General features: G+C 43.6%; 1 protein-coding gene across 1 annotated transcript in view; it reads left to right on the plus strand.

The window, feature by feature from the left end:
• Nucleotides 1-10,290: 10,290 nt before the first annotated feature.
• Nucleotides 10,291-24,797, plus strand: part of LOC117582657 (fibrillin-1-like) — a 46,801-nt gene continuing 32,294 nt past the window's right edge. Inside the window, exon 1 of the mRNA XM_034270562.1 lies at nt 10,291-11,087. The gene's annotated coding sequence lies outside the window, so the exon portion shown is untranslated. The remainder of the gene's footprint in view (nt 11,088-24,797) is intronic.

A 24,797-nucleotide genomic window follows, 5' to 3' on the forward strand; every position in this document is an offset into this window, starting at 1 on the left:
ATTCCATATAAGATTCAATTGGTTGCCTTGTCAAGATTTAATTGTGAAATGAAATTAATGATGTATGTATGAAACACCAAATAAGTTCTATCATAATCCAAATAAAAAGCTTACCATTTTGGCTGAATAAATTGATAGAAAAAAAAGCAAAGAGAGATGATTCATGTAGACATTGCCGAGATTATGGAATAAAAGTTTCTGTGAGAGTTATTCCATCTTTAATTGATAAACAATTTAATTGTCTTTATTTCCTTGACTAAAATTAAAGTATTGGTATGAAAGCTTAAAAAATATGCAACACATAATCCCAGGTATATTAAATAAAAGCTCTCAACCCAACGGAATATCAATATTAAAAGACATTCACCAAAAAGATTCGTGATCCATACAGCGAATTGGAAACTTATGGAAATTTCATAAGTTCATACGGAAAGAGAAGACTTTAATATATTCTTGCAGTGTCTCTGACAAACAACTTTCTAGAAAGTCAGAAAAGGAGAAGAGGCAAACCATCCAGAAGGGTATTAAGAGCAGAAAACTATTATGAGCTGAAAGGGCGCTGTTTAAAAGGAGATCTTATGGCTTAAGCCTGATACCATCTCGAACTCAGTTTAATTTGCTGTAGGAATTTCCTAATGAGTTCAATAAAAATCCTAATCGAAAGCGCTTCTTGGAAGAAAACGAACATTCTGGCATCTTAATGGGAATTTCCTGTTTATTAATATCAAGATGCTTATACCAATAAAAATATGTTCGAGAGTTTATAGATTTTTCTAGCAGATGCCAATGCAATTCTCTGGCAACATGGTTAACCAACGTCAAGTCCAAATGAAACGCCCACGTCAACAGCTTTAGCTTTGAGGCTGTGGCTTTGGCTGTGGCTTAAAAGCAAAAATGTATTAAAATCGGGTAGAAAGATTTTTATGGAGACATCAGATGAAAGCGCACTTCTCGTCTCCAGAAAGTGAATTCTGAGTGGAGAGGAACTTACCATAAGCACGCCATTATCATGATGATTAAAACTTATTATTGGCCGTGTATTACTATTATTAGTAGACACGGACAGACAGACTCTAGTCAGGGCGGTTACACGCACGCCGTGCCTCTGAGATCTCTGTGTGGAAATCCTTTCATAATTCCTTAGCAAAACCCTAGACCCTGTGCCCTCGGTCCTCTGTTCACCATCTTCCATCCTCTATCCTCCATGCAGCCTCTGTGGGTATGCATATTTTTAAAACAGGCAGCGATTGCGGCCAACATGTTATTAATACGTAGAAACAAATAAGCAAAAACAATAAGAGTGCCGTAGTGCCGAGTGGCGAGTGCCGTGTGCCGTGGTTCAACAAATACGAAGCAAAAACACCAACAACAACAAAAACTAAAACCAAAACGCGTTACAATTCTGCGGGCAGACTGGGGCTACACCCAAAGACCGGGCGGGGTCTACCGGGGAGTGGGTTTGGGGAATGGGTTCAGCCGCACATTCACCTGGAGCTGGGCACGACGCCGACGATGACGACGTGCGGCTTTGGCCATTGTTTGCTGCAGTCTTACCTTGATGGTCGTTCACTCCTCGATCTCAGTCGCTGTCGCAGTCGCAGTCGCAGTCACAGAGCCAGTATCTCAGACTCAGTCTCTGCCCCAGCTGAGCTGCAACAACTTTTACTACTAACACACATGTAGTGGAGATTTCGAGTTGACTTTCAGCGCGCCATCAAAAAAAATATGAGCGCAGAGAGCGGCGTGGCCGAGGCACTAAAAATCGCTCAATAATATGTACACTGGCCATAGCAATTGAGCCAACTAGTTGGCCTGGCCAACCAGCACTCCCCACACCCCCAGCCCGCTCTTGCCAATCCACTCCCCCTCTGTATCTGATAAATAGAGTGGTTCACAAAATGCTGCCGCTGTCCTGGCCATTTGATTGTTGTGGTTGTTGCTGTTGCTGTTGCTGCTGGGGAGGCCAAGCCTGTTTTTTTTTCGTGATACCCTTGCAGCAAGTGATTCGAATTTGACCGGCTGTTTGCAATGTTCATCTATATATAAGGAAGATCTTCCGAGAAAGTGTGTAGCTGTCCATCTGATGATAAGATACAAAGCAAGGAGATCCACTAAGACTGGATCCCTATATTACAAATTTTAAAACCAAAGAAAGAAATGGAATTGCAATATATGTTAATCAAACACTGCATTTTAAAGAGTATCTAAATCTTCGGTCAACAAAAGGCAAACCCTTCCTTCTTGCCGTACTTTTGTTGCTGTGTGTTGTTGTTGGCCAATGTTTGCCAATAAGTTTCTGCCCCGGCATTGCTTATCACGATTTGTGGCCATATTATTTCAGTATTTTTTGTGTTCCTTCTTTCTTTTTGCTCGTTGCGGGTCGTGTTCGATTCAGGCGGCCTCTGCATTTTTAACGCATATTTTGTAATTGTTGCCGCTGTTTTTGAGACAGTCTCTCTGTGCCACAGTTGACCTTTTCTTGCGGGTCCATTTGCATACGCATTCAGACACACAGCAGCGACTAAGGAATCCCGGAACCCGTAGACCAAATCAAGTTCGTTGGACAGAGCAGTTCATTGGCCCGCCCCATAGCCAGAGAAAGAGCCATATACCTAGAGAGACTAGCAGCAATCGTCGCAGCTGCTTGTTGCCTCTGGTCTCTGTCTAATTACAAAATAAGCTTTTCTACGCCTTTTCTACTTCTTGTGGTTCTGCGGCAGTTCTTCTGCTTCATTCAGTGCTCATAATTACGGGCAAATGAATGTTATAACCATAAAAATTAAGATTTGCCGAGGCTCAAGTTATGCTTCAGTTAAATTCCTTTTTGTTCTTGCCCCAGGAATGAAAGGCAAGAACTTCGAAGGCATTCTAATCGCAAATGGAATGCTGGATACCCTCGTAATCCCAGCAAAAGATACCCAGCGCAGTCATGTCGAGAAGTAATCTCAAATGTTCCAGTACTTACTCTTTTAAGCCATCTTCCCTCATATTCGAGGCATACCCCCTATAGAACGACGCGGGGCTCGGACCTGCTTTGCATGAAGAACTTCTTAATCATGCTTCGGCCTTTGTCTTTGGGCCAGTTCTCGTCTAATTATTTACACGCTCTGCGCATGCATATCAGTTACGAGTTACCAGTTTCCATCTACCAGTTTCTTCTTGCCAGATGCCCCCCATCCCAAAAACCCAACCCGAAAGCCGGGCCTGCCCTCCAAGCCAAGTGTTGGAAATGTTGTACAGTTTAGTGGCGTCAAACGCTTCGCTGACGATAGGCTTGTTGCTGGGAGGGAGGGACAGGGCGTAGTTGTTGCATTAGTTACATAATTTCGTTTACCGTTTCTTTAGCCGTTTGATTAATTGGTAAAGAGCCAAGAATGCTGCACTCTGCCTTCAGTCCCAATCCCTCTCCATCTGTTTCCCTGTCTCGCCTCTCTCTCTCTCTGATTATTGTGCAGTCGGCTGTAAATTTATTCAAGTTTGTTGCCCAAGTCTTTTGTTCTCTAACTGTTCTATGAGCTGTGCAGCGACGATGACTGTGGCCGATGCATTTATTAAAGGTAAGCAGCTTCAAGGAAATACTCTTTAATGAAAATTTTCCTTAAAAACAATATCTTCTTTGCCTTAATCTCTCCAGCAAATCCCTCATTAAAACACTTCCCACATTTGGCAAGTTTATTGGCAAGTCTTTGGATTCTGATTTGGCAATAAGGAAATGCATTGCTACTGTAAGGCCAAGTTTAACCAGCAATTACATGATCTACATAGTCATAAGCGTGCATGCTCAAGAAACCACAACAAAATGGCCATTTATATTCTAATTATGTAGGCATTTCCATCCCGAGTCACGCTACATTTTCTCACTCTCAATCAGTGTGAGGGTCCCGTCCTGCCCCCAGTAGCTACAACAATAAAATGCTGATTAGGCATTTTTCCACAGAATAAAGGAAATAAGATACAAATTCTAACCGAATTTCTATTGGCATGCAGAGAACAGAGCAGCACAGAGGAGAAGAGAAGAGGGTCCGTGGTGATACCCTAAAAAGAAAACCGGCAGTGTCATGCCTTAAGTTGCTACCAGACAAACATCATTACGATCGGGATCGGGATCGGGATTGAGATGATGATGATGATGATGATGGGGATGATGTGGTTGATGATACCTCATGGGGCAAGTGTTGTATCTATGGCAGGAAAACGGCCAATTTTCATTGCCTTCCAAGTGCCAAAAGCAACAACAACACTTGGTCGATGTTGTTCTTTGTTTTCTCTCCCTGTCTGCCTGCCACTGGCAATGGCACTGCCTGACTTCTTGCTTCCTCACATCCTTTGTTTGTGTATCTGTGTGCGTGTGTGTATGTGTGCGTGCAAGCAAGTCTCTTCAAAGGAATTTCCATAACCGCTAGCATTTCATGCGTATGTGTGTGTGTCTGTGTGTGTTTCTTGGACTCTTCCTAATGGCCAAAAGATACAACTACTGCGAGCTCGTAGGTACTTCTTGTTTGGTTCTTTCAATGCCTTTTCCTTTCCGTACGTAACGAAAATGAGCGCAAACAACAAATGCACAGGGGGGGATAGACAGAGGAAGGGGGCGAAATGTGGCAGGAAAATGGACAAACAAACAGAGAAAACCGGTTTTTCTTCTGCTGCCCTAGCCCGATCCGGCTGGGCCTGTCCAGAAGATGCGTGCCAGTGCCAGAGCCAGGGAAAATCTGTTGTGGAAAATGCAAAGAGTTCTGCATCCGTGCATTGGCCGGAGCTTGACCCTCTCTCTGCGAGTCGCAGCACTCTACTCCTCTCTGACTCTATCTCGGGTTCGGGCTCTGGGGGATTAACCTACGCATTTTTCAATTAGGAGTACGAGATAGCCGTGTAGTCTCCCTGGTAACGTTAGAGCTTCTATGACATTCCTCGCACTCGTGCATCGTGCGGCATTTGCCGCTTTGCTTCGGCTATGTAGGTTGGTGTGGCAACCAACGGTACTCGCCTGGCGGCGCTTTTTTCGGCCATCCAACCAGCAAGTCAGAGTTGCACAGCCGATCCCAGGTAATTTGCAAAAGCTGGCAAGCAACGCGCTCAACAGGCTCATCACTTACCCATCTAATGTCTAACTGCACTGTCAGGCCAACTTGTTTACGCTCAATGCTCTCGGCAGTCACAATATACACTATCCCAATGAGTGATGTCTGCTGCGGGAAGGATTTTGAAATCCTTGAGAAAAGGGGATGTTTTTGTTGTTTGCTAAAAGGATATCTATTGGTCCTTAACAAACGAGAATCCTAAGAGATTAATGCTTACAAATAATCGATTTATATTTTATATATCTTTGTACAGGGTATGCAAAAGTCTTCTATCCTCATTGGTGCTTCCATTTGGTTGCATTTTGAGTTTTGCATTTTGCATTTCTGTTTAGGCCAAATGCAGCCTCGGCTGCGTTGCCAGCGTTGGCGTCGAACTACCGTAGTAGAGGAGGTTTTTAGGTCAGAGCCCCAGAGCCGCCTCAAAGCCGCGTCAGAGCCGCCTTAGCACGCGCCTCGCATAACGTCATCGTTTTGGCAGCCCCGTCAACAGTGTGCCTTATGCAACGCAATCTGAGGGGGTGAGTGCGGTTTGTATAAGTCAAATAAATCATAATGACTGGGGCGGAGAGGGTAACTAGTTGCATATAGTTGCTATATGGGCGCCTTGGCCTGCGCAATTATTTAAAGTACTTATGCAAGCCTCCCCATGCAGCCCCCCATTAAACATTTACCTATTTTCCACAAATGGAGTAAAACGCGTAAACATAAATAAATTAGCAAACAAATAACATAAACCATTTACTGGGACTGGCTCTGAAACTGCAACTGCACCTCCATTATGCGTACGTGCTGTCTATGGGGGAAACGTGACTTTGGAGCTGGCCAAAAGCCCAAAACCCGAAAGCACCAGTCAAGTCTTTTAAATCGCCAAAAGGATCTGAGCAGAAATATAAAACGTGACTCAAATTGAGCTGCTGAATTCGATACATTTTTGAGTTTTTAATAAAATGTAAGTGTTAAAATTTAAATGAAAGACGGGCGGAACGGGTTCAGCCAACCCTTTAAACATTAAAATAATATTAACAGTAAATAGAAGAGAGGAAAATTATTCGATAAAGGTTGGTTATTTAATGGTAAACATCTTCCATTTACCATCGATGTGTGTGTTCTTGACTGATTTTCCAGCACCCATCCAAAACAAGTTTCATTAAGGAGGAAATTAACATCAATGAAGCTTGTTTAATGAGCAGAAGATTTATCTACTTCCATGTATTGATACGAAAAGCCCATTCAAGGCATAATAAGAAATGAAATCCCATAAGAAAATACTTGAATGTAGTCCCACCTGCTGTTGAAGACCCCATCATTAATTTCCTACGACTGGCAGATTCCCCCAACTGGCCTACTTCTTCAACAACGTATCGCCTTGATATCAGCTCTGATAAGCACTTGACTTGATTAATAAAGCCATTCCCTAATTGATGATGTTCTTTCGAAAAGCAGGAAAACAAAATTAATGATATGCTGAGCTGCAAACGATTTGTATAAAGAATCTAGAAGAATCATTGCCAGTATTGTATGATTATTATTTATATGTTTTTGATTAGCCATTTTATACCTATGAATTAAGTTGCTAAAACAAGTTGCAGGATGAACTCAGTATAAATTTATTTATAAATTCATTTTAAAATATCTGCCATGACGCATTTATATACAAGTCTGACCTCATTTTGAAAGGTAATCAAAATGAAATCATATTTTTTAAGCCACAAGTACAAGATCCGCTTGCGGCTTCAGATCCAACTTCAATTCTTGCCTAATCCCCATGAAAATCCGCTCGTTGTTGTTCCATTTTTTGAAGATATAATTAATTTTATTTTCAATATCAACTCAATTTATCAGTTGACTTGACAAATACAATAGCTACAACAAATTAGTCAGTCGCTCACTTCGGTGTTTGGTGTCTCTGCCACTCCGATTGTCTCTCTCTCTATCTGGTTTTTTTCTCTCACTGATTCTCCCTCTCTCTAGCCAGTCTCGCTCTCTCAATCTGAAACTGTTATACGTTCAAACTGATTTTCAAATGCCATTCCGCACTTAAACGAAACTAGTTTTTTGCCTTTTCTAAGGTTTGCCCCAATAGAGAGCCGCAGAGCTGTGTGTGTCAGCTGTTGGCCAGGCCTGTTAACTTGGCCAACACGATCGCAACTGCAACCGAGACAGAGACAGACAGAGGGAGAGAGCGATCCAGAGAGTCAGTCTGCCGGCGCACGGCATTGTGTGCACCTCGCTCGATATTTTGCCAGCGGAACAATCGATTCTCGCTTCTCAAGTGTACGTTTCCCCCGATCTCGGAACTATTATATGTATTTGTGCAATGTTCAAACATTTGAACAGCTGAAAAAGAGTTGAAAAGAGTGAAAACTGTGCCGGCAACAACATAAAATAAACACATGATAAAATACAACAAAATTTGCAAACATTTCTATGGCTATTACTATTTGCTTAATTCGTTGACGCCCTGCAATTTGTTTGTGCTGAAAACTGAAACTGAAATTAGATGTTTAAATGATTGCGTAATGCTTGGACTATTTCTGACTTTTTCGCCAATTTTTTTGCCTTCACTGAGCAATTATATTTTTGCAAATGTTTTTCGCGAAAATGGAAAATGACTATGAACCCGCGAAATTAGTAGGACTTTGACACAGTTTTTTTTTTTTTAATTTTTTGGGTTTATCCGGAGGCCAATTGGCCACGTTTGAGTTGCTTTCTGGTTCGCCAGGTGCAAAGTGCATTAGCCATTCATCACAGGGCAAAAGACTTGGGCAACAAACTTTCGCCCACTAACAGAGTTACGAAAAAAAGAAGAAGATATTAAATGCTAATAAAGTCATAAAAAAGTTGTAAATAACCATAAACACTTACATCACAGCAACCTGTTGCATGTATCTCTGTCTCTCTGTTGCAGTGGCACACTTTTTCAGCAGCAAATTTAAGAAAAGAAGTCTGATTGAAAGTCGAAGCCTTTGCTACACTTGGAGATAAATAACATAAAAAATTACGCATAATTTTGCATAGAATCAAACATAAAGATGTGGACTAGCTGCTCTTGGTTCTGCTGAAGTATAGGCATGGGTCTCTCTCCTTTGCTTTGCAAACACCTAGTCACAATCTTAATACTCTTATTTAAGAGTATAAAAACCGAAGCAAAGTTGCATTTAATTAATCACAAAATGAGCTTCGAGTTTTGTGCTTTTGCTTGGGTTGTTTATGAATGAATGAGTGCCCCCGAGTGTGTGAGTGAATGACTGTGTAAGTGACTTATGAATAAGCCCACATAGCTAGCTAGCGCTGGCGCTGGCTGGCTGGCTGGCTGGCTGGATGGTTGCCGCTGGTTGCCCTTGGTCCGGCTGCAACTTTTGTCATCCTCCTCGAAGCCCGAGCAAACAACATAAATTATCGGGCCTTTGCTACCGCTTCTGGGTCTACCTTCTTGGTTGAACCATATAAAAATATGACTTATTAATAAAAACAGACAACTTTGGGCAGGTCCGGGCAACGGCCACCGGCCACAACAACAGCAACTTAATAAAGCCACAACCAGCGTAGCAACGCAGCAGCGGACCAGCGGATGGCAATGTGGCGCCTCGAAGCTGAAGCAACAATGAGGGCAGTCCCTAGACCAACTGCCAAGTCCCAGTCGAATCGCCTGTGCCATCATAAATACTGATGTTTTGTTGATTTTTCATTAAATGTGTTAAATATGCCAAGTGTAGACGACGCGTGTGGGTTTTTCTCTCAGTCTTTGCCCCTCCTGTGGCCCGATCAGACATCAGACTTGCATGAAATTAGCCGCACTTGTTGCCTCTGTGGCGGCACATGTGGCAGCTGTTGCAGTTTGCTTGATTTGGCTGTGAATGCACTCTCACGACGAGGGTAACACAGCTATGACTTGAGGTTTGCTGAGATTTGAGACTTTATTTGAAAAGAAACAGATTCATAAAAAAGTGAAGGGAAAGGGAAGTTCAGCGCTTTTCTCGCCTTTAACCCATCCCAGCCATAAAATTGTATTTGGATAGTAAATTATTCCCAACATATTTTTTAGATATTTTTTTAATTGACTTGTTCTTCTATTCAAAAAAGGAATATTGGCAATTAAAAAATTTGTAAGTGGATTTAGCCAGCCCCTAACTGTTGGGCAATTACAGCAGGTTTTATTTTAGTTAAAATAAAAGTTTTACTGCATTTTGATTTTCGGCTCTCTCTTGACTGGTCTGTTGGCCAAAACGAATACGCCCGCCACTGTTGCCGTTGCAAAAACCACTTCACCGGGCGGTCGTCATGCCTCATCCTTTTCCTTGGGTTGAGCTTGGGTTGAGCCTCCCAGAGCTTGCATTTTTAATTATTCTTGTTAATTTTTTTTCGTTTTTAGCCCCATTTTTGGTATGTGGCACACGTTTTGCGTTAATGTTCCTTCATACTTCATTTGCTGCATGAAATAATTGCGGGGCGTAGAAATTAATGTGCAAAACGGGGCGTTCTCAAAAAGAGAAAAGGGTTACCGTAAGATGGTAGACATTCTGGTGCTGCTGCTGGTCCTGCTGCCGCTTGTCCCATTACATGCGGAAATTACTTCATTGCAATAAAGATTGCCATGTCGATAGGGGCCAGGGACCCTCTAAATGGGGTACTCTACCCCGATCTGATACACATAGTCCAGGCCCCCCAATGCAAGGTCAGCTGTTGGTCAGTTCGTTGCCTAAGTCTTTAGTTTTCGGTGAGGAAAACTCTTGAATACCAAAGTTTAAGCTGGTTAATTAGCATAAGACAGCAAGCCAGCCATGCATATCGAATGAGTCAATGGCTATACGTCCAATATGGAGGGTTAAACACCCACACGATCCAAGCAGTTCCGTGCCGCGCCACAGCGAAAGTTCACAAAACTCTTGTTGAAACAAAATGTTAAAGAAACATTAAGAAAGAGGCAGACACACGCCCACAATTAGTCAGTGTATTGTGTATATAAATATGCATGTGTGTGGGTGTTGTGGGCGTGTAATGTGCGCCTGACACCAAAACGGTTAAATGTGGAAATACAAGAAATTCAACTGAATATCAAGCTCAAAAATTACGTCAATCAAAAGTCAAAGCAAGCTGAAAAACTTGGTAGCCAACAAGCAACAAAATATCAAAAGCTAGCCACAAATCGTATAGGTTTTTTTTTCTGCAAAGGCGTCTCGGTTATAACAAAAACTAAATAAAAGAGTAAAAAAATTATTGGCTGGTTTGCTGCCGACGAGCGGTCCAGGCCAAAAATGGACCAGCAGAGCGGGCAAAGAGCGTCTGGGCCGAGTGTGGGCAGCAAAGTTGCCTAACAGCCAATACACATAAGCACACACACACACACACAGTGAAAGGAAACACTCTCTCACACACACACACACACACACACAGACAGGCGCAGTTTGAGCCAAGTTTGAAGTCGCAACGAAGATCGGCAGTGGCTTTAAGCTCTTTCACATTTCAGTTCGTTTTCAGCGCGCGTGCGGTGCGGTTCTCTCTACCAGCGGGTCTCCTACGAAGTGTATACAGTGTGTACCGAGTGCCAGAGTGCCAGAGTACCAGAGTACCAGCCTGTGTGTGTGCACAGAGACAGTGTTACCTGTGTGTTGGCGGATACCCAGCTGCAGACGCTGCTGCTGCCTGAGCGCATTATCTAAGCAACAAATATTTATTGAATTGCAGTGAAAGTTTACGTCAGGCGTCTGTTAATTGTTTCAATTTTACCTTGTGAAAATTCCAAAAAACCAAACGCGCGCAAACCAATCAAAAGTGTACCAAGAAAAGCGTGAAATATCGTTAGATTCCCGCATTAAGAAATATATCCAGTGTGTGTGCCTGTGTATCTGTGTGTTTCTTTTGACGGCAAATCGCTTTTGGCAGCTGCTACGGCAGCAAAAGCCAAGCCAAAAGAAGAGAAAAAGCCAACGCTTTTTGCTGGCGTCGATCTTCGTTTGGCAGCTGTTGGCAGTATGAACTGATTTTGGCCGCCAGTTGATGAATAAAATGGTGAGCACAACTTTTTTGGATACTTCAAAGTGCAAACATTAAGTGGCATATAAAACATTTGTATTATTACTTCAATTAGAGGGAGCTTTGGGCAAGATCAAGATGAGTGCTAGCCGGGGACAAGTGCAAACGTCATTTAACAAGTTTTTGTGTCACTTTGTGACACCAAAAACTAGTTCAACAAAATTCCAAACAAAAATTCAGTAATCTCAGATAATCCATTTATATTTTATGCATTTTGTGTACAAAAAAAACTAGTTAAATTTTGTTAATTTATTAATTTAAAAACAAACTAAAACAGCCATAAATAATATTTAAAAAGCAAGTTTAAAGACCTTTAACAAGAAATCGAGTGAGTCTCTCCACACTCATTACAAAGTAGTAGAAAAATATTCCCACACCATTTTCCAGCTGAAAAAGACCTGAGATCACTGACACAAATAACGCTGGCATACAAAAATTTACATGACAAATTTCCGTTTTTTCCACCCAATGCAGTGTTAAAAAATAAAAAGTGGAAACAACAAAAAGAAACGTTCACTTTCATTTGTGCAAAAATCCCAAGCCAAAGTCATTGTGGGACTTGATGAGTCGAGAGTTTGGTGAAGATGAATACGCAGATGGAAGCGGGCCCGAAGACGCCGTGTCACTGGGATTTTTGGTCATGAGCTCTCCACTAATGCTGTTTATTTTCTCTGCATCTCATTTGTGGAAGACGAAACCCAAACACAAATAGAAAATATGACAAATAATTGCTTCAAATGCTGGCTTGACACACTTTTGCTCACTTGGTCACAGAAAGAGTTTGTCAAGGCATTACAAGTAACCCAATATTTGACCAAAATGATGCTGGGCCTGTACGCTGAGGTCTCAGAAAATCTCTAGGGTATAAGGCAGTTATTATAATATTGATTTCGTCTAGCAGAAACTTGGCAAAGACCTTTATTGCTCATTTTGTATACATTCAATAGGTTAAATCTGTCGGGAAACCAGTCTTTCAGATATCAAGTTTTGTCTTTCTGCATATAATTTTAGGAAGCTCAAGTAGCTGTATTTTATAACATCATAAAATATATCTATATCTTTAAGGGTATCAAATACTTCGAGGCTAGTCTTTCGTTCGTGTTTTTGGCATTGTTTAGATTTTCGGCAGATTTGCTTGACTCTTGGGAGTGATTTTTGTGGCCAAGGCAAACGCACAGTTGGCATGCGAATATTTGTCGAAATTTTTGCCCACAGCTTTTGCCGCAAATTGCTTACGGCTTATTGATGATGCCAGTAGGAGATCTCTAGCTCTGCCTTGTTTTGGTTTGTTATTTTTTTGGTCAGAAAAAAAGCGACTACTGCAGCTCTCATTTGTCAGTCAGTCGGCGCCAGTTTTGGCTGGAAGTACAAGTTGCTGCCAGTCATTTGAAAGCCATTGTCTTTGGTCTGGTCGTGGGTTGTACTTTGGTTGGAGTTCGTGGCTCATCTTTGGGGGATCGCACTGACTGACTGACTCGCTAACTGATTTTCCAAACTGACTGACTGAACGACTGACTGACTGACTACCTGACTCCTCGACTACTTTTGTTTTCTTCAAACTGTTTATGCCGATGCGTTTGTTAGTTGTTTGTTGTGCGGCAAAAGGTGCAAAACTTTCACTTTACGTGTATGATTGTTTTGCGTGCGATCTGCTCCGTCTCCCTCGCCGGCATCTGGGAGAAATTACAATAATAATGCCTATAAATTATGAGCCAAAGCGACTTGACTCACTCGCTGCGTGGGCAAAAGAAATTGCCACAATTAAATGAGCCAAGGGACCCAAAAAGACCCAAGTGAATGCTTCGCTGGTGATTTCCATTCCCTAGAAGACTCCGCCATAAGGCGACACATCTTTCACGCAGTGCACAGATCTCTATCAGAGGGAGAAATTTTAATTGCAAAATCAAAAGACACGAGCAAAAAAAAACTTGTTTCAGTCTAAAGACTTTTCGCGATTGATTGCAGTAGGAAACAAAAGATTTAGCCAACAAGCGGCATTAGTCGATGAAAACTAAATTGAATGCAAATAAAACTGAAGTTTTATGGCCAGAGTGAAACGAGTGAAACGAGTGAAACTCGTGGGAAAGAGACTTTTGTGGCTACTTTCAACCAGGCGGAAGATTAATGCAAGGGATTTTGTGTAATTCGTCAGTCATGTCTCTCTCCTTCATTCCATCAAAGACAGCCCCCGAAGAGATTTATGATGACTGACCCAAGAAGCATTTGCCGAAACACTGACTCATTTGGCTGCTCTGATCACCAACTAGTTTGTGCATCCCACTCAGTATTTTGAACCGAAGCATCGGAGCAGATTGGAGCTGCCATTCCAAGGTCTTTTCCCAGCCAAAGCCACAGAATTCTAATTAATTTTCGCACATATAGGCATTTCGCATTGATCTCTTCTGACTGCCGCAAAAGCCAAAAAGAGTCAAACTGTGTGGGCACCGAACCAGATGAGCAAATCACTCGAAGACGAAACCCAAAACCGAATCTACGTAAAGTCAAAGACAAGTCCCAAGTCAGTGCCAACCTGTGCCTGTCTAACATCATTAGTCTGTGGAGGCTTTTGGTGGCTTTGTGGGCGATGCGATGCGTGGGCTCCAGCCATGACACAATCGCTCAGCGCGCTCATGGCACCGACCATGTGGTCTTCCTTTGACTTGCACTTGTTATGCGTTTTCCATTTCGTGATGTTGATGGTGGGACAACCTACTTTCACCAGAACTTGGTTTCGTTTTCATTGCCATATACGCGGCGGGCACTTCTTTGGGATGACCCAAAAACATAAAAATGGAGACCATCGAAATATCTCTGCCAAAAAAAAAGAGCAGAGCACAGAGACCGAAACAAAGTCAGAAAAAATGAGCTCAAGACAAAAGCGAAAGTAAAAACGGCGACCAGTTTTTTCCGCTGTGTAGGGCTGCTGCAGCCACAAAAAGACTTGAATTGGGATTCGGAGTAACTCAAAATGATGTCATGCTGCGGGTCCGTGGCAAAGGAACTGCCAAAAAATACAAATAAAACAGCAGACATCAAGCGGCTCTTTTAGTGGACCCCAAAATTTGGCCTCTACGAGTATCTGTATCAATAAAATGGCTTCTCATGCAGAGACGGGGGCAGCACAGCATGCAACCAAATGCAAAAGTAGCCAGACGACTTTGGCCCAGCCCAGTTACGAGTGAGTTCCGATTCAGATACAGTTCAACTTTCGAGTGCCACCAACACAACACTCTGTCGCTGTCGCTGTCGCACAGATGTCGCTGCACGTAGTCGTTGTGGTTTATGCCGCACCAGACCCTGATCTCGCTGCATATAACTAGCTGTAATGCCGTTAATTTATTTCGTTTTGAAAATCCCTGTCAACGGCACAACCTCAACTACAGGCCCGACCCAGCCTCCATCTCGAGTTAAGGCTTTAAATTTATGACTCATATTAGTTGCAGTCGCCGCCGAGTCGCAGACACTGACGCCGCCGCCAACAACGTTGGTGCCGTGCCGCGCAGCAACAACAACCACAACACAACACAGAAAAAAAACCAACACGGAAACTTTTTAAACTGCAATTTGCAACAATTTTCGTAGCAACTGTAAAGCGGACTTAGCCAAAATAAGACAAAAAAAAAAAACAGCATCAAGAAGGAAAGGCTGCAACGACACAGCGAAGATTGGTTGCACTTACCAAAAGATATACAAAAAAGCAATATATTTATATAGGTCAAATCTTACATATATTCTACATATGAAGATACTATAAATGTAGTTCTATTTGATTTAATAAAGAACAGTCCAGTATATTTTCTGACTAAGCCTCGTTTCTGCAATTTAAATATCGCAAACAAAAGGCAGATTATCTCAAATTTATTTGAGATAGAGTCCATGTGTCCCTTTTTTCTTTTTGGGGACACAATCATTTCCATCAAGAACTTCTCAGAATATCTTAAGGGAGTCCGACTAGAGCTCTCAGCTAAGAAAGTTTAAGGAAATCCCATAAGTTCTGGTCAAAAAAAAGAGTATCCAACTACTACCCGCAGCCTGATCTCCGCCTGTTGTGCGGCCAATTAACGGAATGTCTGCTCCGATATCGCTACCGTAATTTAACTTTCAAATGCAGAGCAACAACTACGAATACGAGTGCGAGACGAAAAACCCGTTGTAGACATGCATATATCCCATATCCCCATATCAGGGCACTTTAAACTGCAGTTGGAGTAGGAGTTGGAGTTAAAGTAGGAGCCGTGGCTGGCGTTGAAGCTGGAGCCTAGGTCTTTTGTTTGCGCCCTGTCACAGCACAATCGGGCTGGCTAATAACTTAATTTAAATGAATCTTGCCACAACAGAGCGAGAGAGATTGCATGGGGAGCATGTTGCACGTAGAGCCACAATTTAAAATTCAATTACCAAGCGTTTGAAGCTGCCACCGCAGGCGAGCACATAACCATAAACATTTCCCCTGTCTACAGTCCCGAGTTGGCGGAGAGTTCGGTGCGGAGTTCATCTCGGAGAGCGCCTTGACTTCAGATGCATCCTGTCATTGTCAGAGTGCCAGCTCATATCCTGTGGATGCGGCAGTACTCGTAAATTGCTAAAACCGCACATGCTAATCAACATGGGCAACCGCATTTATTAAATTACATTTGCGTGGCCTAATCGAATCGGCAACCGGCAACTGGCAACTGGCAACCAGTGGCCAGTGCCCAGTGCCCAGTGGCTAGACACCCCTCAGGCTCTAGCCAGTCCACCGCAGTAAGTGATATAGTCAACAGTAGCCATAGAGCTACACGTCGCAGTCGCTTCTGTTAATTCAGCTTGACAGTCATTTCTGGTTTCCTCAAAGAAGGCGGAAATATCGGTGTTTGAATTGCTCATTTTCAGTGGATAACGGAAGCATTAAAGAACTGTAGAACGTATCAGGAAGAGATGGAAAACCTCTAACAGCAAGAAGATGCAGTAAAACGTATAGCTAAAAAAGTTATTACTTGGGGGGGGACTTGGGGGCCTACCCAAAAAGAATCTTCAATTTCATCAGCTCCGGTTCCAGCAAGTTTGTCGGTTATGGACACGGGCAGGCCATGAGTCAACGCTGGCGAAGGTCGACAGCTGCCGCCATCTCACAGCTTTGGCGACACCTCGGAACATATTTGGCTTTGATGGTGCGTGGGCTTTAAGACTTTGTTGGCTTGATTAAAATGTACGAGTAGTGTGGCCAACGCCAATTGGCTTATTACTGAGCCCGTGAGCCGGGGCTAAGACCGAGACCAACAACCAGACCGCTTTGCATATATGAGAAAGAGAGAGAAAATGCGATTCTAACAAGCGAGTTGGTAACAAACATCGACAGCCGCAGACACGGCAACATCGACATCCAAGATTGAGTCGGGTGTGTGCTGCAGAGGCGTTTGCCATGTGGTGACCGTGGGCGGGGACATGGGAGGCCTTCAAACCACTCTGAGTCCCACACACAGCCACAAAGCAAAGCACAAAGCACTTTTTGTGTAATTAAAAGCTGAGCGGTTTTTCCGCTCAAATGGTGCGTTGATTGATATTCACGGCTAATTGCCGAAGGCTTGGCCTGGACTTGGGCCTAGAAGAAGAACCTTCTCATGGCACTTCCCCTAATAGTCACTTACACCAAATGCCAAGTTCAAGTGACGGCCCTTGTAGTCAAAATGTGTAAAAACAATGTACAATGAGGCATTTGATTGATGTGCCTCTTCGTCTGAGATCATGATTGTGATGGTGATGATGATGCCGGTGCGTCAGCAAGAAACTCACAAGCTCTTCAAGTCCCATCATCAACTTAAATGCTGTTGCAGTTCTTTGACTTCTTGGCTGTGCCAGTAAAAAATATTTTGCAAAATGTGAAGAATAGAACAGTGGAACCTAGGTGACAAAAGCTAAGGAATTGCCAAAGCTGCAGTTACGCCATGCTAGACTTTTCCAGAAACAGTTTTTCTACAACCTTCGCGAGTGTTTCGTTTGAGTTTAAAATTCTGTAGAAATTCCGAATCTCTTCTGCCATTTGTGCTGAGCTTTGCCAGAACAGTGACTGCCGCAAGTTCGTTGCCAGGGTCTTTCGCTTGGCCACAAACTGCAAAACTGCAGAACTGCAACTGCAGCTAATTGGTGAGCAAAACAGCGAACAAGAGCAATAATGTACCGCAGACAACAAATAACAACTTGTAATGAACGCAGCTTACAGTTTTTTCTCTTATTCTTTTCTCTCTTCTTATTTTGTTGCTTTTTTTTCCTGTTTATTGTTGTTTGTTTCCACTGGCGTATTACCCGCCGTAGTACAACATGAATGAAAAGTAAAGTAAATTGGCCTCAAGTCGTCGCCGTCGTTGTCGTCTTCGTCGCTGTTGTCGGGTTCGGGACATGAACATCAAGGTGGTCGTGGCCGCTGTCGAGTTCAGACAAAAAATGAAAATAAAGGAATACATACATATATATATGTATATAAATGTGTAGACAATAAATTGTTAAATAGCCACAGACCCCAGCCTCGATCCAGAGAGAAGCAGAGTGAGGGCTGTGGCTTGGGCATGGCTTAAAAATTTATGCCATTTTAAAGCGAGAAATGAAACACGCCCCAAGTGCATTACAATAAATTATAGAAATATGAGCACAGCAAAATACTGAAATGAAACTGAAACTCAAAACGGGGAAACGTCTGACCGACCAGTCACTACATATGTTTTTCGTCCATCTCTATTATAAAGCAATTAATGCCCGGACTCGCTCCATTTTGATTATTTTAATAATTCATAAATGTAAAGAGAGAGAGAGAAATAAGCGCATAATTAGGACACCCGGGTGGGCCAGAGGAAGAGTAGCCAGGCCCGGCCAGGATATCCAGCAACCTCCAGCATTGGCACGACTTTGGACAGGGCTCATTAAAAATGGCCCGCTAAAAATAGCAGCAAACATTTGTGTTCTGTTCGGTTCGGCTTGGTTCTGTTCTGTTCCTGGGGAGTTGTCCTGCTCTATCCTCACATATTTTCATATTAATTATCGTGGCCACTCTCTTGGCCACTTGTACAGCTGTCCGACTGCAACAAAATGTGTGTTTGTGTGTGTGGTGTGGTCTACAACCTGCAAGCGAGTCCGCAGCCAGCCACTGGACTCCACTCTGCTCCAATCCACTTAGCTGCACACTCAAGCTCGAGTCCCCACTCCTCTCTAAGTATTCTCTTGGGGCCACAGATGCAAAGCACAGCCCCCGATGCCGATATGGTGGACAGCGACAATTCGCGATGCGAGATGCCCCTGTACAGATTTCACCGATTGTCCGCCATTGACTTTTAGCGATAATTAACACCTAGGTACTAAACCAAATTGCAACTGCTGCCGCCAGATGCGACACAAAACACAAACACACACAAAAACAGAAAAAAGGAGACCCGCATTCTCTCGTATAACAGCGAAAAACTCGTACTCCTGATGCCGAACTTCATGTCGATGGTTTTTATGGTTGGCTTCTTACATTTATTTTATTGCTGGCAAACTGGAAACTTTGCTTATTGATTTGCATTTTTACAAGACTTCTTGTTCGCGGCCCTGTTGTCGCTTTTTATGTCTAGATTTAGTTATTTTTGTATATTTAAATTGCATGTAGCTGGTGAATTTCAAGGTCCACCCCGAGTCCAGTCTGCTACTTGCCACTGAATCGGGAGTACGCGTACTCCTTGTATGATAATTTAAACAGGAATGCATTGAGCGTTGCGCCGAGGATTAGCCAGAAATATCGCTGGGGAAGCCATAAATTAAACGAAACTAAATAAATCATGATAAGCCTCGAATAGACTTCAAGATCATCGCTGATATGATTTATGGCTCAAGCATTTCAAACTTTATTAGCTCTTAAATGTGAGATGTGATGATTTTTAACGGTTGCTCTGGAGGAAATTCCAGCTAAAAGATTCCTGTTGAAGTTTTGATTACTCTTCTATAGAATGTTTTTGTACTTCTTTATGACAATATACAACAATAAATGCAGTAGAATGTTGATATTTTCCTTACCAATTCGGCCTCTTTCATCTCTGAATGGTTTTGTTTGTGGGTTTCTTTTTCTTTCCCATCGATAGCTGTTCTGTTGCAAGCGATTAATAATTGTTTTCAACGCTAACTAGAACCATTATATATCACACAAAAAAGCTGCACATTCCAGCTTCAAACCGCAGTCGCATGCCTAAATTTGGCTAAATTGGCAACACTGAATTGCAGCTACCGACCTGTCCGGCCATTTACAATTACCATCGCCCAACAAAGTCCATCCTCTGGCCATGCATTCCCATTCTAGTCACATAATCATACTTTGCTGCTGCCCACATCACTGCCTGACTCATGCTGGGGGCCCTTGTGGCATGGCATGGCGTGGCATGGCCCTTCTGGTCAAGAGCACCGACCAAATTGTATTACGTTAAATTCAATCAATGCATCAAATCCACGCACGCCCCAGCGCTGGCTGGCCGTCTGTCTGCTCATCGTTCATCGCCCACGCGTTCCATGACAAAAAATAAAGAAAGAAAAGAAGTCGGCGATCGATTCGGCATCGACTTTGGGCTTGGAATTGCCAATGGACATGGGTCTCGGAGTTGGCTTGAGTTGCAGGAACTTGCAGGCGAAATCATAAAATTATGCAGAGCACATACCCCACTCACACACACACACCTCACTACAGATACATAAATACACACTGACATGGCACATGGAGCTATTATACAATAGGCAATTGCATAAAACTCTTTTTACGATGCGTGGTTGTCGTCTTTGTCAGTGGTAAACCCAAAGAAACCATCAACATCATCATGACGATGGCGACGCCGGGTCCGGGCACGTACGCAATGCCAGCGGCAACTAATGCCCAAGTCTGTGGGTATCCCATACATATATACATCTATAGTTGTTTCTGGTGTTGTTTATTGAAGTGCGGGACAACGCGTTATGTTTTCCTCTTTGTACTCTTGAGGTGGATACTACGATGTTGAAGTGATGTTTGGCTAGAAAAGAGGGAAGCGTTTCTGATCTGATTAAGTCTAGCCTGCAACCATGTTCAATATTCATATATGAATATTTCAAGGGTATCTATCTATTCGCCATTCAATACCCGTCTGAATCTACCTCCTTTTGTTGGCAGTGTTGCGACTGCGCACCGCTTTGGGGCGCATTCGCAATTTACAACACAAATAAACATGGCCCAAGAAGTGGAGAAAGAGGCAAGAGCAAAAGTGCCAAGAGGCGACTAAGACGGCGACGGCACAACACCAGCGAAGGTTTACTTCCGCCGGATAAAATACGTAAAAATCATATAAATTAGAATTGAAAGAGCCTAAACTTGGCGTGGAACCTGCTATTCAAACCAAACACGCACCACAGTGTCTGCAGGGGGAAAGAACGAATAAAGACAGACAGAAGTCGAGAGTTTTGGTGTGCGCAGAAGTGTCTGATACTCGTTTTGGGTTCTTCACTTTACGAACAACAAAAATATACACACAAGTATCTGCGTATTTCCGTTAGCTACTGCCCTTTTATGATTGATCGTTTTGTAGCGGATCCCAAGCGCTTAATCATCATTAGTGGGCCGTCTTCAAGGGTGGGACTGTGACTGGATAGGTGTCCCAAGTCAAGTGCGTGCGCTGCACTTAAACAAATCAGCGAAGCGTACCAAAAGGTCACCAACTACTGGCCCAAGACACTTGTAATTAGAGCCGAGACTACGACACGACTTCGAGTGGAACTTCCCTCGGCCTGCATTGAATTAAATCGACTGCAATTTACCTTTCTAATGGCCAGTTCCATTTATGGGCGAGCTTGGACTGTACTCGAAGATCGTGTGTGTCCATTTATGGCTTGAGTCTGCAGGCCGGAATGCACAGCCTCCTCCTCCTCCTTCCATGACTTGGCCAGGCTCTGGTCTCTTTTCACTCGGCGTCAGCGTAGGCGAAAACTGTGCAGTTTGGAAAGCCTGGCCATCGAAAGGCGCCACAGGCTCTCGCCGTATTGGAGGTCAGGCTCCGCACATGTGGGTTTTGGGAGGCGACTACACTCCAAGAAAGTGTGTCAGCTTTGGCATTGAAGAGAGTCAATAGGTTTACAGATTGCGTTTGATTAGAGCTGGCAATGGCTTAGACAAGTTTTTTTTTTGGAAATATTCAGCACTGCTTCGATAGCTTTAAGTAAAGCTTTGGAAGAAATTGAATTTAGATTTCTTCCATACTTGAAATAAGATATTTTTGTAAGATTTGAATGTTCGAAAACTGTGGGAAATGCTGCGAAAGCTACTACTTTTAAGGAGTAATCAAGGCAGTACCTTAAGTCCCAGAAATGATTCAACCCTGGTATAGCGTTCTGTACACCTTAGACAAAGTTCCTCTAAAAACTAGAAGCTTCCTTTCAGTGTAGCTTCCCTCTTTTATTATTTACCTTTGTATCTGCCTTCACAAGTGGAATACCTCCTTTTTTAGAGGTTATGCCCTTGGCACATTTAACCAAAATCCATATACATATTTCTCTCAGAGTGCGAGAGCAGAATTTATGACTCTCTGGACATTTACGAGTCGCAGCTTAGACACATTGTGCTGCATGTTGAAGCCAGGCCACAGTCCAGGGACAGCCTTTTCAATTAAAAACTTGATATAAATTGCAACCACAGCGGTGTAAATAAATATTGACATTTATGTTTAGCAAGATGTAGGGCCCCCGGAGGACAGATCATCGCTTGGGTATCCGCAAAAATGGGCACTGGCTCTGGCCAATAATGTTGCACCGGGCAAACACAGCCACAGATCGTAGTTTAAGTCATGACACACTATAAAAATCCTAATTAACACCTTCCTTTTTTCTTTCTCTCCCTCTCTTTGCAGGTAAGCAAAGATACGAAGTCATCATTGAAAATGCATTAAAGGCTGGCCACCGCCAGGGTTGCCATCACTTTGGTAGGTTAATGTACGAACAAACACAAAAACAAAAACAACAAAAAATCGAAGCTAATTTCTGGGTTAAGTACGGGGTAGAAAATCACAGCGTCATGGTCAGCAATGAAAGCGAAATTTTGCAGTACGGACGGACACCGCGAACCATTCCCATTGCCATTCCTGAAACAAAAAGCGAAAAGCGAAAAGGGAAAGAAACTTAAGCCCAAGCCCCGAAACCCGAATAGGAGAGAGAGAGAGAGAGGAAGAAAAACATGCGTCGCCTGCAGTCAACATTCTTTTTAACAAGTTGCCCGCTGGGGCAGAGACCGGGAGGATGGGCCCAGAGAGACCAGAAAAGGGCCTGAAGCTGATGCTGAAGCTGTAGCTGATGCTGGACCCGGTCCGATACCGGGGAGAGGCAGTCAAAGTCAAGTTAAATACGCCCGCCGTGCGTCTGCGCTGAGGCTTTTTGGCATGTCCGCTCGGTCTGGGGGCCAGGCCAAGAAATATCAGAAGATCAAAGGCATTTTAACAGCCAGCGCGTCCACCGCGCGTCCAACGCAAACAATCAACACGGCCAAAAGAGGCAGAGCAAAGTCTCTGGCTAGGGGTAGGGCGCAGCACCACAGCACTGCAGCACTGCAGCACCACAGACATGTCCAACGTGCCGGCTTAAGGCCTAAAACCTGTGCACTTAGTTGGAGGACACGTACAGGATAAATTAGCAAATATTTGTTGTTCAGTTTTGTTGGCTTTGTTGGCCACAGAAACACTGGGCAGGGACGCGACTCGAACTTGCAGTCGCAGTCGACTTGCAGTGCATTTGGGATTTTATTTCTTATTTAAGCAAAAATTGCATTTAAATTGTTGCCGCTCGTGCAGCTACTTTGACAAAAGGTTAAACATTTAACCTTGACATTTTCATCCACCCAACGAAGCGCGAACCATCGATGGCCATTTCTCCTCGGTTCTACTCGGCTTCTGCTCTGCTGGCAACGAGAATAGAGTCTTTACAGTGGCTTGGCATCGATAATGTCTCAATTATGTCATGGCTATTGTCACAATCGCGCGCACCATCGCGCTCCACCACCATCGCACTTCGCCCTAACTCGATTACGCTTACGGTACACCAAGTGCCATTTCTTAACAAATCGAATACATATCGCTGGTGGATCTCATTGGGTGCATAAACAAAACAGGGGCCAACACACCATAAACCAAAGGAGACACCAGCCAGCAGCCCCAGCCCCAGCCAGCAGCCGGCAGGCAAGCATCCCAGCCAGCCGGGGAGACAATACATCAGGCAGGGGCCAGTGCGTAGTGGCTGCTACTACAAATAAGTTCGCTTTAGTCGTCTCCCAGGTTCCCCCATTGTGTTGCTTGTTTACGCCATCACCCTCCCCATCCTCAACGTTGAGACTATCCAATAAAGAGATTTAGTAGCTCGAACATGGTGCCAGCCAGCTAGCCAGTCAGCCAGCCAGCCAGCTCCTCCTGCTCCGACTAGAGGACTCTGTCCTTCTGCGCGTGCAATGCTCCCTCGCATTCGTCTGCTTTGCATGCTTAACCTTTAAGCTCGTGCGGCATATTAATCTTATCAAAAACTTGTCAACAGCCAGCAAAAGTCAATCGATCCCAGCCAGCTCAGCTGACAATATATCTCATTGTTTCACAACATCCCTTGTGCTGTGACCCTCAGACTTGGTTGCGTTTTTCATCACAGCTATTGATGACACAAGGATCTTGACAGCTTGGGGCTAAGCACTTGAATGAAGGGAACATTTTGTTCAGGATTGAGAAGCAAATATTTAAAGATTATGATCTCTTGAGGAATAAATGCCTTCAAATAGGTCAAAGGTTTCCTGAGAAATTGCATGTGATGTCCCACGGCATGGAGTAAATTCGTCCCGCTTCCCAAGTTTGCCACAACAAAACTTGTCCTGAATCATCTAAGCAGCTTCCCCCATCCAATAAAAACTGATCAACAGGCAGGCAACACACAAAAATTCCAAGGAATTATCTGGACCATTAATGACTTCCTGCTTTAGGTAGTATCAGAATGGCACACACCCATAAACCCAAATCCGATGGGAGCTGTCCCACAGCCAAATGATTAATGTGCCCGAGATGTGGGCTAAGATCCTGGCTTTGATTGCGCCAAGAATTATGTATTTGGGTTAATGTTACACCAAAGCCGTTTGCATTGCTTTAATTTTGTTTTAACACAAAAATTGGCCAGCACCAGTATTTATTTAATGTGCGCAACGCAATTGCCACAAAGAGCACTTCGACGGGGCGAATCGACTTGGACTGCAATTTCCTTCCGCCGACGGAGTGCGCATCTTGATCGTTGGAGTTGGGTTCTCAGGCCGTGGCCAGAAACTGGTATGCCGAAGCCGACGACGCTGCCGATGCTGCTGTTGGCTATTTCAAAATCTAACTGTTAACTGGAAAAGTTGAACGTACTTGCAGCATGCAACATGCAACGGCTGCACCCACGGCACAGCAACAACCACAGCCAGCAAGCAACTGAAACGAGTTGAAAGCCGTTTTCCAGAAAGCTGTTTCCCTCGACCGGGACTGAGGACCGAGGAACGCGGAACGGGCAGCGGAGACTCCGGGGAGCTCCGCATTAAGTTGGCCAAAAGCAACAGCAACAACAGCAGCACCACTTGAAAGTGGTTTTGTTGTCTAACTGCGTTAGTTTTGCTTTAAATTGTGCGCCTGAGCAACTTCAACGGACTGCATCGGCAACTCCTCCGAGGCGGCTTAA

The sequence above is a fragment of the Drosophila guanche genome, unplaced genomic scaffold, assembly GCF_900245975.1.
Source record: "Drosophila guanche unplaced genomic scaffold, DGUA_6, whole genome shotgun sequence".
NCBI lineage: Eukaryota > Metazoa > Arthropoda > Insecta > Diptera > Drosophilidae > Drosophila > Drosophila guanche.